A 12,142-nucleotide genomic window follows, 5' to 3' on the forward strand; every position below is an offset into this window, starting at 1 on the left:
ATAGCCACCCTTCTTGACCAAGTGAGCCTCCAATGGTGAGTGGGTGGGTGAGTGGTTGGTGGCTGCAGTTGGTGCCTAATACAACAAAGAATGAAAACGGTGCATGTGCAGCCCTTCATACTTGGGTTGATTCAACAGTTTTGAGTTACTTAAACACATGGATTAGCTTATGAATCGAAGTTAAAAGAAGTTTTGCTGTTCAGTTTGGTACAAGGGAATATATGTTGAGAAATATGCTGAAAAGAAATTTCTATTTACAAGGGAATGAACGAGGCTAGCTATAGCCAAAAGTTACTCTTTTTCATGCTGGTTTCTGATCTACGCTAGGGGAAAGTTTCAGTTTTTTTATGTTTGTAGACATTTACGGGACTGCTTTTCGTCATTGTTATGCCATTATCATTTTCATACCCGATGGTTAACAGCTGGGCGTGTGCGACTGGAATCGGAGTTGGAGGAGGGGAGAGGTGCGTCGAGCCCTAGCTGAAATCCGTGGGTGGAGGAGGGAGGAGGGAGAGGTGCGGCAAAAATTGGTTTTTGAATAGTATTAATTCTCTTTTGAATTTCAGTATCCAACCAGGCTAAGGCAACTTGATGAAGGAAAAGGCAGAGGAAAAGAAAATGATCGGAGAAGTCACGTGTTGGGCAGTAGACGGGTAGTAAGGGTATCATGATTCATTACCCGTTATTCAATACTTTTGGTCCATCTTTAATTAGGAAGGTTCCGACATTAAATTAAGATAAGATGAAAAAAATTAAATTATTTATTATATTTTAGAGAAAAATTATATCATCCAATAAAAAAAAAGACAGAACAAAACAAAAAAAGAGTATCAAAATCTCTATAATTGAGAAAAAGTGTGCTTCGGCAATTACGGGTAGTAGTTAAGTCTAGCGGTTACTCTATCTGGTTTTGTATTCTCTCAGTTCACAATTGATCTGGTTGCCACTTGAGAGTCACACTTCCTGCATTTTTGCAAGATTTTTGAGTTATTTATTACTTGGTTTGGATCATATCTCACAATGGATGATGAATTAACCGATTAATAGAAAAGTTTTTGCTGTCTAAAGTTGAGACTACTGATGTTGTGTTGCAGGATGCTTGTCTAGATATTTCAAAGACCCATCGTGAGCATTGTCTCTTGTTTAAACTTTGTTCATACAAAGTCTTCAACAAAGAGGCTTTTAAATCTATGATGCGTAAAGTTTGGAATCTATCAAAGGAGTGCAATTTTTTGATTTGGGGGATACTCTTTTCTTGGCCAACTTTTTAGACTCTACTTAAGATGTAACGGGTCCGGTTTGATCCAATTTTGAAAAAAATTTAGAATCGAACCAATATATACCGATTTTACATTTTTGAAAATCGATTTCGCACCAGTTACCTTCTTAAACTAGTATCTCCAATTTTACAGGTTCCGATTTAGTTTTTTGGTTTTAATAGTATTAGTATATATATTAGTATTAATTTTAGTGATTAAAATAACTATATATTAGTATTTGTTATAGTGATTTTAATTTATTATAACTATATCATTGATAATGATAGTATTAGTATTATTATATTATTATTTTATATATAATTATTTAATATAATGATTTATATATGACTTAAAATATATTACTAATAGTAATACAGTATTAGACTATTAGTATTAGGCAATAAAATGTAAATTGTAATTAATATATGTTGAACTCAATGTTTCAAGTCTTCTGTAATTATATATCTACACATGAATTTTAATGATAACAAACAAATTTAAAGAATAAAGGAGTCTAAAACTCAAGTTGTCTACATACTGGAGTCAAGCATATCAAGAAACCAAGCATGAGCAAGAAGGAAACAAGCTCACATTAAAACTCATAGAATAATGTTGTACATCTCTTGAAAAATTTAAAATTAGGATTAAGGCTCAAAATTAATATTCTATCATAAACCATTAAAATACATTTTCTACACATGCATGAATATTTTAAAAATTTTGAAAGATAATTGACTGTCATCTTTCACATATGCATGACATGATTAAATGTTTGAATTTTGAAAATATTAAAGATGATTGATTATCATCTTTTACATGTGCATACTTTATTTGAATATTTTCAAAAGTAATTGATGCTCTTTTTGACTTATGTAAAAGATAGATGATTTTGTTTGAAAATTTTGAAAAGTAAATAGTACTCCTTTTGTCATATGCGAAAAGTACAAAATTTAGGTTTGAAATTTTTGAAAAGTGAATAATGTTGTCTTTGACAAATGAAAATAAGAAACTTTTATTTAAATTTTTTGAAAAGTGAATGATATTGTCTTTGACAATTAAAAAAGAAGAAACTTTTATTTGAATTTTTTGAAAAGGTAAATTGTTGTCTTTGACATGTGAATCTTTTTAAATTTAAATATAAAATCTCATATGCCTATTAATAGATCATTTGAGGGTTTCAAATTTACAACACCAAGAGCATACGCATATCATTGTAAGTTTTACAACATTCATTCAGAGCTTTCAATCTCTCTTTTCTAAATATTGAGTTTTAATCCTTGTTCATTTTGAGAGAGATATAGTTTGCATTATATTATTCTTATTTCACTTATTGATGAGTATTCTCTGATAACGTACCCATTATCAACTTTTGTATAAGTAAAATGGTGTGTATAACCCTTGTGTGTGTAGAAAGTGTTCTAGACAGAGAATAGTTGAATACCACGTGTAATGTGATTGCAAATGTAGAGTGTGTTCTATACGAATTCTTTGTAGTGATATTGTTCAAAAGTGTAATAGGTTTCTATCTCCACCTGAAAAAGGTTGAATAGTAAATTTGGAGATTCTCAAGTGGTAGTTTGAGGCGAAGACGTAGGCAGTGGTGCTAAACTTTGTTAACATATTAAGTTTGCTTCTCTCTTACCTTTACTCTTTATATTTATTACTGTTTCGTATTTTGTTTATATTTTATATTATATATTTGATTTATAATTGTTAATTTATAAATACAACTTAAGTTACCACCCCTCTTGTGTTAGTCATTTGGGCAACAATATACATTATATACAAATATATATTAGTATTACTAATTTACTAATGTACTTATCAAAAGAACATATTAAGAATTTATTAGACCATAAAATGTTATTAATATATATATATTTTATGATTAAAGCATATGATCAAATCAATTTTCATGTTTAAGATTAAAATTTTATGTTATAAATTATAATAACATTATCTTATATATAATTATAATTTATATTATATATATAGATTATATGTAATATAAAAATATTATATATAATATTAAAAAATTAATTTAAAATATATAATATAGCAAACCAGTTCGGTCCTAAAAAGCATAAAGGCAGAACCGGACCGGTACCAGCCGATTTTGAAACTAAAGGATCAGATTCCGGATCGATCTAGTTGTTTGGTTTACCAGTTAATTTTTACACCCCTAGACTCTACTAATAAGGAAAAGGTTATTAGAAATAGTCTATGGTCATTTGATAGAAGTCTTGTGCTTTTTCATGATTACGATGGTGATCTTTAACCTTCTGATATAGAGATGAATTTTGCATATTTTTGGATTAGAATTCATGATTTACCTTTGAAGGGTATGGCGGTAGACATTGTTAAACAGATTGGTGAATCATTGGATGTTGTTGAAGATATAGATTTGCAAAGAGAGGAAATAATTTGGAAACAACAGTCAAAGGCTTGATGGCTTCATTTGGGTGATCAAAATTCAAAGTTCTTCCATCGCAAAGCCTCCTAAAAGAGGTCAAGAAATTTTATTTCTCAATTTCAAGATGATTCAGGTTTTTGGAAAGAAGGAAGGGACATGGACTCTCTTGTTCTACCTTATTTTTAGGGTATTTTTACTACATCTCACCCCACATGTATGGATATTGTTCTGGATTCTGTCACTCCAAAGGTTGCAACTAATATGAATGTGGATCTTATGAAGCCTTATTCAGTGGATGAAGTAAGGTATGCTTTATTTCTAATGCACCATTTGAAGGTGTCGAGGCCTGATGGTTTTTGTACACTGATTTTTTAGGAATATTGGCATATTGTGGGTTTTTTGTTAACTCAAACAGTTTTAGATTCTTTAAATAATGGGGGGGTTACCTATTGCTCTAAATGAAACTTTTATTATTCTTGTTCCAAAGAAAAAGAAGTCTGAAAAAGCTACGGAGTTCAGACCTATTAGCTTTTATAAAGTGGTATATAAGATTATGACTAAATTCATTGTTAATAAGCTGAAAACTAAACTACCTCATATGGTGTTGGATAGTCAAAGTATTTTTGTGCCAAGTCGCCTAATAATTGATAATGTGCTTGTCGCTTTTGAAACTATGCATTTTATTAGAAAGAAGAGAAGAGGAAGAAGGGGCAAGATGTCTTTAAAATTGGATATGAGTAAGGCCTGTGATAGAGTAAAATGAGGATTTCTTGAAAGAATTATGTTGAAATTGAGTTTTGATTATCTTCTATAAATTCAATCTCTAATAATGTACTTATAAATGGGGTGCCTACTTCTTCATTTGAAGTTTCACGAGGACTTAACAAGGAGATCCATTATTACCTTATTTGTTTGTGTTGTGTGCTGAGGGTTTGTCTTGTCTTCTTCAAGTTGCTAAGAAACGAAAATTGATTAAAGGTGTGAAAGTGTGTTGTAGAGCCCCTGTTGTTACACATTTATTTTTTGCAAATGACAATCTATTATTTTGGCAAGCTACATGATCTCAAAATGAATATTTAAAGCTGTTGCTAGCAACGTATAGATTGGCTTCAAGTTAGCAAATAAATATGCACAAATCTAAATTTTGGTTATTCCAAACACAAGACAGGAAGAGGTTGATGCTATTATGGCTATATGGAATGTTCATTCTCTTCAGCATCATGACAAGTATTTGGGGCTTCCTTCTTTGGTGGGTAAATCTAAATGCAATACTTTTAAGGAGTTAAAAGACAGCGTTCGACAAAAGCTACAAGGATGGAAGGAAAAATTACTATCTCAGGTTGGCAGGGAAGTGCTTACCAAAGCAGTGGTTCAAGCCTTGCCAACTTACACAATGAACTATTTTATGCTGCCCAAATCTTTAGAACCCCAATTCATTATTGGCTCGGGTTTATAAAGAGAGGTATTTTCCTTCTACTGATTTCTTACATTCAAATTTGGGTAAGAAACCATCTTATATTTGGAGAAACATTTGTGCTAGTAAACCACTGTTGGTGAATAGAGGTATATGGAGTATTGGGATTGGTGATAACGTTCAGATTTTTAAGGATAAATGGGTTCTAATCTATTGGGTTCCTCATTCATTATCACCTATTAAGATAATACAAGAAGATTCCACTGTAAATCTGCTTCTGCATCTTGAAAATGGTGCTTGGAATGTGAATTTGATACAATCTGTTTTTCCTTCCTATGTAGTTGAAGCAATTTTACAACTCCCTTTACCATCAAGAGAGTGTGAAGATAAATTGTATGGCAAGGTACTAAGAATGGGCAATATTCCGTTAGGTCGAGGTATCATTTAGCTATGACTTTCAACTATTTGGCGTCAATTTTGGCATTTAAATCTTCTAAACAAAGTGAAGAATTTTGGGACGTACTTGTAAGAATAGTCTACCCTTAAGATTGAATTTGCTGAAACAGGGTATTATTTCAAATGGAAACTGTCCACTTTGTCAATTGGCTGTGGAAGATGAGAGACATATTTTCTAGGGTTTTCTAGAGGTTTTAAAAGTGTTGGTTATGCGTTGTCCTTCAGTTTGGCTATTGTTGCGGGTTGGTAATCATTTTATTGATGTGGTGTTGAATATGATGAAAGTTGATGCAAACTTTATTTCTAAATTTATTACTTTTTTGTGGGCTATATGAAAGTGTAGAAATTTAAAGCTATTTCAGAATTCTGATTGTGTGTTAATAAACATTGTAGAAATTGTTTAGCATATGTTGAAGGGTATACTACTATTAAAAAGCAATAATTGATAGAATGTAAAGGGAAGGTTTCATCTTGGAAACCTCCTAACCAGGGTACAGTCAAACTTAATTTCGATGGGGTATTGTTCCATTCTAAAGCTTGTAGAAGTGTTGGAGATATTGTAATGGATGAGAATGGGTCTATGTTATCTACTATGAGTAGGCGAGAAGTGGGCTTGTATGATGTTGACGATATTGAGGCTTTGACTGCTTTGAGGGGACTTCAGATGATCTTGCATATAGAGTTTACTAGTTTGTTATTGGAAGGGGACTCTTCGATTACCATTGAAACTATTAGCTCTAAAGACTCAAATTTCTCAAAGCAAAGGAATGTGATTTCCAAAATACAAAAGCTACTTTTTTATTTTTCGATACATAATATTTTTCATGTTTGTAGACAAGGAAATGAAACCACTCACTTACTTGCAAGGAATGCTCGTTTGGTAGATGATACAGTTCTATGGTTGAATAAATGTCTGGAATTTCTTGAGGCTTAAGTTCTATTATATGCTTCTTTATAATTGTTGAATGTAAATGGATGATATTCCTACTAGTATTATGAATGCAATGATTATCCTAAAAAAGGAGGAAGAAGAAAACCGACACATAAGAAATTCACATTATTTACCATGGGTGAGCGTTTTGAACATTTTCCCTATCAATCTCTCTCCAATCACATTTCCTCTTCCTCTCAAACTTTCTCTCTCATCTTGTGAAGGTTTGTTCTCCCTCCTCTCTCTCTCTCTCTCTCTCTCTCTCTCTCTCTCCAAACAACCCCATTTGATCGTCGATCCCTTTTCTCAATAGGTCACGATTGGAACCCATCTCATTTAGTTGGAGCAAGAATGTGATTTCGAACCCATCTCCATCTTCAAACCCATTTCCATATTTTCCCTAATCTCTATAATGGTCTAACCCTTTCTCTTTACTAGAGATTCGTTACTCGATTTGTCTTATTGTGTAGAGCTTTACCCAATTTAATGGCAATGAAAATACACCCACAAATAGACAAACCTCCCTCCTGGCTCAACGCCCTAGTAAAATTAACTAATTAAATGTTAGAAGTTTAGTCCTCTTTCAATTTTGGTCAGCTAGTTGGGAAAATGCAGAAGAACCTGATAAGTGGGGAAAAAAAATCCTTGTTCATGGGCAAACACTTTGCAAGCTAAAAATATTTGGCAAGACATCCATGTTAACAATTTATATTTTCACTAGGATAGAGACTTAAAGTCCAAGTTTTTTCGACTACGTTGGACAAAAATAATGTAGTGGTGGCGCACGTCCTCCGACAGGGAAGCCATGGGCTCTCTTCATAGACGACTCTTCCTGTCATGCTGGCGAAGGGATAGGAATCCACTTAACTAGTCTCAAAAGCTAGGAATATCATTACATGGCGATCCTTACCTTCAAGACGACCAATAATGAAGTAGAATATGAGGCTCTGGTGGCAAGACTTTCGATAGCCATGGCGTTGGGAGCAACCGAGGTGGATGTGAAGTTAGACTCATAGGTGGTGGTCAACCAAGTATTGCGATTATACGTCGCCAAGGGTGAGAAGTTAAAGAAGTATCTCGCTCGAATTTAGAAGGCACACGATTGATTCTCATACTTTAGCATATCCCAAATATCCCAAGAAGATAATGTAGTGGCGGACAAGTTGGCATGTGTGGCATCAGGGATGGAGGATGCACCCCTCCATTAGCAAATCAAAAAGAGAGTTGTCGAAGTTCTAGCCATAGGGATAGAGGTGTGCATGATGAGCTCAGACATCCCTAACTGGGCCAACGACGTGGTCAAGTATCTTGATATGGGCGAACTCCAGGAAGGGAAGGAAGAAGCAAGAAGGATAAGAATGAAAGCGGCAATGTTTATACTTATCAATGAGATTCTCTACAAAAGGGGTTTTGCTACCCCTTACTCCGGTGTATCTCTCCACAAGAAGCACAATATGTTTTGGCTGAAATACATGAAAAAAATATGCCGAAATCATTCAGGCAAGAAAGCCCTAGCCAGGAAGGTAGAAAGAGTTGGGTATTATTGGCCCAACGCACTGAGAGACGCCCGGAAGTTTACAAAGAAATTCGTCAAGTGCCAGATGTACGCACTAGTCACTCATGCACCCCTGAGGAATTAACCTCCATGATCACCCCTTGGTCGTTCACTCGATGAGGAGTAGATTTAGTTGGACCTTTAGCACCTAGAAAGGGGTGGGGGGGGGTCAAATTCCTCATTGTGGAATCGAATACTTCACCAAATGAGTGGAGGTAGAGCCGCTAGCAACTATAATAAGCATAGCTGTAACAAATTTCTTGTGGGAGAACTCATCTGTCGATATGGCATTCCACAGAGCATAGTCTCAGACAACAAGCGCCAGTTCGACTTAGACCATTACCGAGAATGGTGCATCAAGCTAAAAATACAACTCAAGTACTTCTCTCCAGGGCACCCGCAAGCAAACAAACAAGCAGAGACAACCAATAAGACATTACTAGCAATTCTAAAGAAGAAAATCAGAAAAGAAAGGAGAATGGACAGAAAAATTGCCAGGAGTATTATGGGCTTACAGAACCTCAGTGAAGACACCCATGGGAGAAACCCCATTCACGCTAGAGTACGGGTGTGAGGCTGTGCCCCAAGTAGAAGTGGGGCTGCCAAGTTTCCAAACTTTTCATTTCTCGGTGCCTCATAACAACAGAGTTATGGAGGAATATCTCGACCTTCTAAAAGAAGAAAGTGGGTGGTTGAGGTCATAATGCTACATGAGAAGAAAAAAACTAAGCGATACTTCAACAAGAGACTAAAGCCCAGAACCCTCACGATAAGAGACCTGGTCCTAAAGGAAAGTAGAGTCACCATCAAAGAAGAAGGCAAGTTGGGACCCCATTGGAAGGGACCATATGTGGTAGTAGCTAACCATAGACCAGGGTCCTACCACCTAAAGAATAGCCAAGGCAAAGAATTACAACACCCCTGGAATGTAGAGCACTTGAGGAAATTCTATCCATGATAATGTTTTGCTTTCTACTCTTAGTCTTTTTATGTCGGCAAGTTTTTGACAGATTTTGTTGATCATTTGTTGGAACTCCATCAATATTTTATTACAAATAAAGTGCTTATTCTAGCCCTACATTATTGCAAAAAGGGTGAGAAGGTCATTAGACCACGCCACCCTTAAACACCAATGACGAGCCTAAAAGACTCAACGTGCCATGTAAAAAAAGGACAAAAGTCGTCAGACCACACCATCCTTAACACCAATGACGAGCTTAAACGACTCGTGGTACCATATAAAAAGGGCGTGGAGGTCGTCAGACCATGTTACCCTTAAACACCAATAACAAGGTTAAATGACTCGCGATGTCATGTAAAAAGGGCGCGAAAGTCCTTAGACCACGCCACCCTTAAACAAAAATGATGAGCTTAAACAATTTTTTATTCCATGTGAAAAGGACGCAGAGGTCAACAAACTATGCCACCCTTGTAAAAGGGCATGGAGGCCACAAACCATGCCACCCTCCAAATTCAATGCGCGCAACAATAACAAATGGGGGGGAAAAGAAAGCAAAAGGGAGAAGACTGCATCACCCAACGCCCACCTAATGACAAAAAAAAAGGGTAAAAGCACAGCAATCAATCATAAGAGAGAAATCACAGACCAAGCAATACATGTAAAGCATAATGATTAGGTAAAGTCAAAACAGTTGTCCATATGTGTTACAAAAGTGTTTATTACAAGGGAGATTTAAGAGTTATTGCCTCCAAAAGGTGGGGGCGAAGGAGGAATATCCTTGAAAGCGTTGGGCATTTCCTTCCAACCAAAAGCATTGGCAAAATGGCGAGAGGCAGGTTTGAGTAGATTCAAATCCAAGTGCGTCAATTTAGCAAAAGGGTCGGTAAGCAAGTGAGACTTAAGCCTCAGTATGCCAGCACAATAGCCATAAGCAAAGCATGATCTCTGGCTACAGGGGCAAAAGCCAATTGAGGGCCCAGGCGAGTAATCTCCCCCCGTGTGGCTACCAGTTCAGCTTCTAACTCCTTCACTAGGGCGGCTTTCTCCTTCAGGTGGCTATCCTCCACCAAGAGAACCAAATGTAGATTTCGTTGCTCCTCATCGGTGTTTGCTCAACTTTGTTTATACTGATCATGCCGCTACTGCAACTTTGCTAAGGAGCCACAAGCCTCGAAGAGTTCAACCTCAGCTAACCGCCCTTCTCCAATGAAGCCGCCAGCTCTTGCATAAGTCCTCAGCTACAATCCTAAGAACTGGACAGCTCCAGGTGAACAAAGTCCAGCTCCCCCTTAAGAGCTAGGAGATCAGCTAAGGCGACCTGGCTCGAACTCAAAAACCTTCTGAATAAGGGAGAGATAAACCCTAATAGTGTCCTGCTCAGACTCCAGGAACCCCAAGGCAAAGTCGTCTCTGATCTTCATCTCCCTAGCACGATGAAGTTCATCATGAAGGTGAGAAACTTCGTTGTGAAGAGTTTCCAAGTCACAGTATAGGGAGTGGGACCATCCATCAGCTTGCTCCAACACCACATTCAAATCCACCATTTCAGCTCTCCACCTCTCAAATTTTTTCTTGGCATAGAAGACAAACTTACACCTCTCTCGAACTTCCTCCTCTAAATCAGTCCGGCCTGCCATGATCTAGACTACTAAGTCATTGACGCCTTGCAAAAGGTAAACACCAAAACAGAATAACTAACAAGCAAGGCAAAAAAGGGTCATGAGCAATTGAAATTACCCCAAAAAGAAAATTTCTCAGTCGATCAAACATTTTGGCGGTGGCTTTACCTCAGGCAGTAGTGGAGGAAGAGGAAGCACCCTGAATCTCCTCAGGATTATGACCACCATCAAGCAAAAAGACCCTAGGAGGCATAATAACTGAGTTAGCTCCCTTCCCCCCTCAGGGGGTGCCACCAAGATCTCCCAACGGGTGAGCAGTAGTATTGTAAGCTAAGTCCATGTTAACCAAGCAAACGCCTTCACCCACGAGGCTGTCCAAGGAGATGCCCTCTTCAAGAGGAAGGACCTAGTCTCCCTTCCAAAAGAGGACAGGAAAGGAGAAGGAGTAGAGAGGCGCTCACCGCTCACATCAAAGGAGGGAGTATCCCCCAAGAGACTGTAATCGGTAGCGAATGAGGAAGGGAGCCTCCCGTCTTAGTAAGGATGTAAAAAAAATCAGTGAACTGGTAAACCGAACCTAACTGGACAAAACAAGTAGGATCGGTCCAGTCCCGAGTTTGGTTCGGTTCGGTACCGATTTTTGTTTTTCTTAAAACCAGTCAAAATTGATCCGGTTTCAATTTTTCTTTTTCTAAAACCGGACCGGACCAGTTTATATATTTTTTAATTTTTTCTATTGTATCTAATTTTTATATATAATATATAATTATATATAAAATATTTTTGTATTATGTAATAAATTACTAATTAATAGCCAATTATTGAAAAAAAAGCCAATTAAGAGTGAAATACGAGTGGAGTGCTATTATTCGAGTGTAAACAGGTAAGGGAGCGTGTGAGGTCTTTTTTCCATTAATATTCTTTTTGTGCAAAGCATACGATGTCTTATAAAAATGACTCATCACTAAAGGGGATGGTAGATAACTCATCCTTTGTGTTGCAGTCCATACAAAAAAAGTTTGAAAAGTTGAATTTGGCTTTCAAGGAAGTGAGAGATAAGATGGATCAACGAGGTACAGTGATTAAAAATCTACAAGGTGGGAGAGATAGGAGGAGACGTGAGTCTAGTATTGAGAATATATATAACAAGAATAAAGAGTATGGTGAGTCTTTGTTGTCAGGCGTGCTTTCAATACACAATTTAATATGGATGATACAAAGTAGCAGAGAGAGAACATTTTTCATACTAAATGCTACATCAACAACAATATATGTAGTATGATCATTGATGGAGGAGTTGCACTAACGAAGCTAGTATTACTTTAGTTGAAAAATTAAATTTACCTACCTTGAAACACCCTAAACCATACAAATTGTAGTGGTTGAATGATTGTGGGGAGGTTAAGGTAAATAAGCAAGTGCTAGTTTCATTTTCAATTGGGAAGTACAAAGATGAGGTGCTTTGTGATGTAGTGCCTATGCATGCTGACCATATTTTATTGAGGAGACCGTGACAATGTGATAGGAGAGTGAT

Source organism: Carya illinoinensis, chromosome 5, assembly GCF_018687715.1.
Source record: "Carya illinoinensis cultivar Pawnee chromosome 5, C.illinoinensisPawnee_v1, whole genome shotgun sequence".
In the NCBI taxonomy this organism is placed as follows: Eukaryota; Viridiplantae; Streptophyta; class Magnoliopsida; order Fagales; family Juglandaceae; genus Carya; species Carya illinoinensis.